This window comes from Rutidosis leptorrhynchoides, chromosome 6, assembly GCF_046630445.1.
Source record: "Rutidosis leptorrhynchoides isolate AG116_Rl617_1_P2 chromosome 6, CSIRO_AGI_Rlap_v1, whole genome shotgun sequence".
In the NCBI taxonomy this organism is placed as follows: Eukaryota; Viridiplantae; Streptophyta; class Magnoliopsida; order Asterales; family Asteraceae; genus Rutidosis; species Rutidosis leptorrhynchoides.
Genome location: NC_092338.1, coordinates 156201299 through 156207298, shown reverse-complemented (window position 1 = coordinate 156207298; position 6000 = coordinate 156201299).

Below are 6000 nucleotides of genomic sequence, written 5' to 3'. Positions count from 1 at the left end.
GTGTTAAATCTCCGTTGTCGTTTGCCGTTTTCAGCCACTGTTGCCTAGGTGACGCTGAATCCTGTGTTTTTTTTTTCAATTCTTTTTTTTCTGTTTTCGTGAGTTGCAGCATTCTTGACTAGATGAAGAAGACAATGAACTGCAGCATTTTCTGTTTTCTTTAATTATTAGTTTAACATACTAGATGTTAAAGAAAAGAACGGGGCCAAATATGGGCTACATATCGGCCAAATTATTTGGCCAAATGATACGGTGTACTTTTATTCTTTCAATATATTTATATTTATATTTATTTAATTTATATATATTTGTGTTATTAAAATAAATTAAATAATAAATACAAATAAATTAAAATGAATTTAAAAAATAATAATGAATAATATAAAAAGTCTTTAAAAATAATTAAATAATAAATTAAACACTGAAATTTAACACCGAACGATTTCTCATGTTTTAACATCAGTGTTAAATCTCAGTGTTAAGCTTAACAATGATATTTAACATTGAGTCCAGTGTCACAATTCTTAGTGCTCTAAGCATCTATTTTAGTTATACAACTTTTTTTCTTAGCTAATTAAACTTTTCTTAATATATAGAGACTAGATAGATTAATTTTATTTTTCTCTCACTCATTTTTAATTATATTTTACCACATCATTCAACTCAAATTTAATACTTCACCCTATATATATCTTTACCTTCATCATATTATCATGTCATCGTCAGGAAAAGTACTACTACCTCCGTCCCATTACAAGTGTTCACTTACTTTTTGCACACAGTTTTAGGAAATTCCACTAACTCCATTCTCCACCAAACAAAAATCTTCTCTCTCCAGAATAACCTCTTCCCATTGGTTGAAATACCAAGTGGACACTTGTAATGGGACATCTCAAAATAGAAATGTGGACACTTGTGACGGGACGGAGGGAGTACGTATTTTTTTCAAAAAGTGGATCATCCGACCACTAATCAGAGTGAGGGGGTTGGAACTATCGAGAGAGAGGCAAATCATGAGGTATTCAAGTAACCGTGTGAGAAACGTGTTGTTAACGGCCCACAATGACGTCACAGGCTCCATTTGCCTTATCGGAATGCCACGTGTTTGATTGCTATTCGATTCTGCCTGGTGGGCCTACCATATTATCTCCTGGTCCTTAAAGTTCATTAACCGATAGAAAGGTGATATTCTATACAAAATAGTGTACATCAATCAATTCAATTATATTAACAAGGTGACAAAAAATAAAACGTCCGTAATTAATCTATTTTTTCGATAACATCTTCTTTCTTGTATATGGGGTAGTAGACAGTTTGTATTTTTAATTCTCATGTACTTCCTACGTCCCACCAGAAATGTCCACTTTAACTTTTTCCAGTCTTCCGTATTCAACTTTAACTTTTCATATTTTTGTTGGTGTTATATAATATTTGATGAAAGTTATATCAATGAAAACACCATTAAAACTCAATCCATTCATATAAATTTCATCAAATATTATATAACACGAACATAAATATTTATAGTCAAAGTTGACAAATAAAGACTGTTAAAAGTCAAAGTGGACACTTCTGGTGAGACGGAGGTAGTATTGTTTTAAGGTATAACAAGCGAGAATGTAGCGCACGTTATTGCAGGAAATGATTTCGTTTTATATTTCAAACACAGTTTCAATAGTTTGTAATTACAATACATAAATATACGAATGAGAACTTTTTTTGTAGAGGGATCAAATGAGAAGCAATTATACGAATGAGAACTTTTCAATAGTTTCACAGTTTCATATACATATAGTAGAGGGATCAAATGAGAACTTTTTTTGTGTGAGGACCCTGAGAACTCAAAAATACACTGAAATCGAGCAAAAATAGGAAATTTGAGCAAAAAACTCCATATTCGAGCAAAAAATAGGACACGGACGAGCAAAAAACATGGTAGTCGAGCAAAAATGGAGAAAGTCGAACAAAAAAAAGGTCGAACAAAAATTTGATATTCGAACAAAAATTGTGATATTCGAACAAAAATGTGTTATACATTTTTGATATTCGAATGCAAAAATGTAGAACACATAGGTAGTCGAACAAAAATTTTGATATTCGAACAAAAATGTGTTCTACATTTTTTTTCAAATTTTTTTTTTTTGCTCGACTATGAAATTTTTGTTCGTCCGTGTTTTGTATTTTTGCTCGTCCGTGTCCCTTTTTGCTCGAATTTTAGTGTATTTTGAGTGTTTGTGGAGTTCCTAGAGTTCTCACTCGTTAAGTTTGGTGTTCAAAGGAAAGGAAAAGGCACTTTTGTGTACAGACCAAAGCCGAAGCAAGATATTGTTTTTGAAAGGAAGTCTGATGTACCCACTTGTACTGGAAAAAAAAGGGAAACCACTTTGAATAACTCATTTGGTATTCTAAACGATTGTAATGAGGATGGAGGGATGAGAAATGCAGATTGTAATCAAAATGAGCAGGATGATGTAGAAGATGACACGAATGAAACGGCAGTTTACGCATCGGCAAAAAATATTTACGAGGGGGCAAGCACTCCCGGGTTAAATGTTTTAAATGGTTAATATCGCTTCTTGGAATATCCGGGGCTTGAACCGTGTCCCAAAACAAAATGAGGTTCAAGAAGTGGTTACAAGTAACAACCTTAGTGTGTGTGCAATTTTAGAATCTCATGTGGTTATTGGAAAGTTGAATGGTATATGTAATTCAGTGTTCCCGTCTTGGATTTGGTCATCTAATAATAGCGTTTGTGCTCGGGGAACGAGAATCATAATAGGATGGGATCCAGGTGAGGTACAACTTATGTTTATTGCAATGTCGGACCAAGCTGTCCATTGTCATGTTCGAACAACTCGTGATGGTAATGAATTTTTCATGTCGTTTATTTACGCGAATAACTACTATATTAGTAGACGTCCATTGTGGCGAGAACTTGATATGCATAATTTGTTTGTTGGAAATCGTCCATGGGTGATTCTAGGGGACTTTAATGTCGCATTATGTTTGGATGATTATTCGAGTGGTCCTTCTAGTAGTACGATGGCAATGAGGGAATTCAAAGAGTGTATTGACAAAATCAAGATGGTTGATGTGAATTACTCCGGAATGCAATACACTTGGAATCAAAGGCCGCAATAGAACGCGGGTTTATTGAAAAAGATCGATAGAGTAATGGCGAATGATATTTTTATTGATCGTTTTACTGATGCTCATGTAATTTTCCAACCATACAGGATTTCCGATCATTGCCCGGCTATTTTGAAGATCTCTCGATCAGTTGTGTCCAAACCAAAGCCTTTTAAATTCACTAATTTAATTAGTGAGCATACTGATTTCTTGCAAGTAGTGGAGAATGGGTGGAAATTGGAAGTTATGGGACATCCTATGTTTCGAGTTGTCAAGCGATTGCGTCTGCTCAAAAAACCAATTCGCAAACTAATGTGGGAAAAGGGGAATATACATGCTAATGTAGTTAAGTTGAGGCAGGAGCTTGATGATGTTCAAAAATTATTAGATGTTAACCCTCATTCGATAGAATTTCGGGAAAAAGAAAGTGATACGCTTAGACGTTTTAATGTTGCTGTTCATGAAGAAGAATGTTTCTTAAGGCAGAAATCTAAAGTCGAATGGCTTCGAGTGGGTGATTGCAACTCTAGCTATTTCCACAAGGTAGTAAAGGGTCGTATTCATCGGGCAAAGATTCATACGATTGAAAGTAGTGATGGGGTTATGCTTGAAGGCCAAGATGTTCCTCAACGTTTTTTAGATCATTATATTAATTTTTTGGGAAATGCATCTCCTTGCGAAGACATTCCTGACCGTGAAGATTTATTCACGAAGAAAATTCAGCGAACGAAAGCTTCAACCATGGTTAGAAATATCACTGATGAGGAAATTAAAGCCGCTATGTTTGATATAGGCGATATCCGATCTCCGGGTCCCGATGGTTTCTCATCGACTTTTTTCAAAAGTTCATGGGATATAATTGGCAACGATATAACTCATGCGATTAAGGACTTTTTTATGACAGGCCAATTGCTTAAAGAGATAAATCATACTGTAATTGCTCCATTACCGAAAGTCCCATCCCCGTCTAAAGTTACTGATTTTCGCCCAATCTCGTGTTGCAATGTGCTCTATAAATGTATCAGCAAAGTGATCACGAATAGGATCAAATGTAGTCTGGAAGATGTGGTAAATTTAAATCAATCAGCATTTGTTCCAGGAAGACGCATTGCGGATAACATTTTATTGACTCAAGAAATAATGAAGAATTATCATTTGAACCGTGGGGTCCCGAGATGTGCTTTTAAAGTAGACATTCAAAAGGCTTACGACACGGTTGATTGGGGTTTTTTGAGATCTACCTTAGTGGGTTTCGGTTTCCCTAAAAGAATGATTGGTTGGATCATGAAATGTGTTACCACTACATCGTTTTCCATTAGTATAAATGGTGATATGCACGGTTACTTTAAGGGAAAGAGAGGATTACGCCAAGGTGATCCTATGTCACCTTATCTCTTCACGCTGGTTATGGAGGTTCTCTCTTTGATGTTCGCTCGAAAAGTTGCGGTTACCGATGGTTTTCAATATCATCCGAAGTGTGATAAACTTAAAATTATTAATTTATGCTTTGCTGATGATTTGTTCCTGTTTGCTTATGCTAATATTGACTCAGTTAAAGTCATCAGAGATGCGTTGGAAGATTTTAAGAATTGCTCAGGTCTCCATCCTAGTCTCCCTAAGAGTACGGCTTTCTTTGCTAACGTGTCTTCTACTATTAAATGTGAGATCCTTGATTTACTGCCTTTTGAAGAAGGATGTCTTCCAGTGAGATATCTTGGACTTCCTTTGGTGTATACTCGACTTCTTTATTAGGACTGTAAGGTTTTGGTGGAACGAGTAAAATCTAAAGTGAAAGATTGGAAAAACAAATTCCTTTCGATTGCGGGAAGAGTGCAGCTAATTACTTCCGTGTTAACTTCTATGCAAGTTTATTGGTGTTCTATTTTCATATTACCCGATGCTATTATAAAAGATATTGAGAAGGTTATTCGAGGTTTCTTGTGGTGTCAGGGGGATTTGAAAAAAGGAAAAGCCAAAGTCTAATGGGAGGACCTTTGTTTACCAAAAAATGAAGGGGGGCTAGGCATAAAACGTTTGAAATTCTGGAATGTTGCCCTTATCACTTCCCATGTCTGGAGGATTTTGAAGAATGAGGAGTCATTGTGGGTCAAGTGGATTCATGCTTATCATCTTTCCACGCGTAATTTTTGGGATGTTCCGATCAAAGCAGATGTTGGATGGAGTTGGCGAAAAATTTTAAACTCTAGGAGTCTGATAAGGAAATTCTTCTTTCAAAAAATAGGTAATGGTCAAGGAACTCTAGCTTGGTTTGATATTTGTCATCATAAACAACAGATTTCATGGTCTGAAGTAATTTCGTGGCGTGACATATTCCAAGCAGGTTTTAACACTAATACTTTGCTTTGTAACATTGTGGATCAAAATCAGTGGGCATGGCCCATTACGTGGGTTTCCAAGTACCCTGCTTTACAACAGATAGAAATTCCCGTGTTCTTGGATACTAGTGATGTGTTGCAATGGAAGGCGCAAGATGGAAAACTGAGTTATTTTTCGGTGAGCACAGCTTACGAATCAATCAGACCTTGCGCTCCTCTGGTCAAATGGTTTGATGTAGTTTGGTTCTCTCAATGTATCCCACGTCATGCGTTTGTTCTTTGGATGCTAATTAGGGAACGGATGAAGACCCAAGACAGGTTAAAACCTTGGGAGATTCGGGAAAATCAGGTATTACTATGTTCTTTATGTTCGTCTTGTGCGGACTCGCATTCGCATCTGTTTTTTGACTGCAAGTATTCTCATGAAGTGTGGCTGCGAGTGAAAGATCTCATCCTAGCTCCGAGTTGGAGTACTGATTGGAAAACATTTACATTGATTATCACCCCTTATGCGTCGAAAAAGAGTGCGAATATG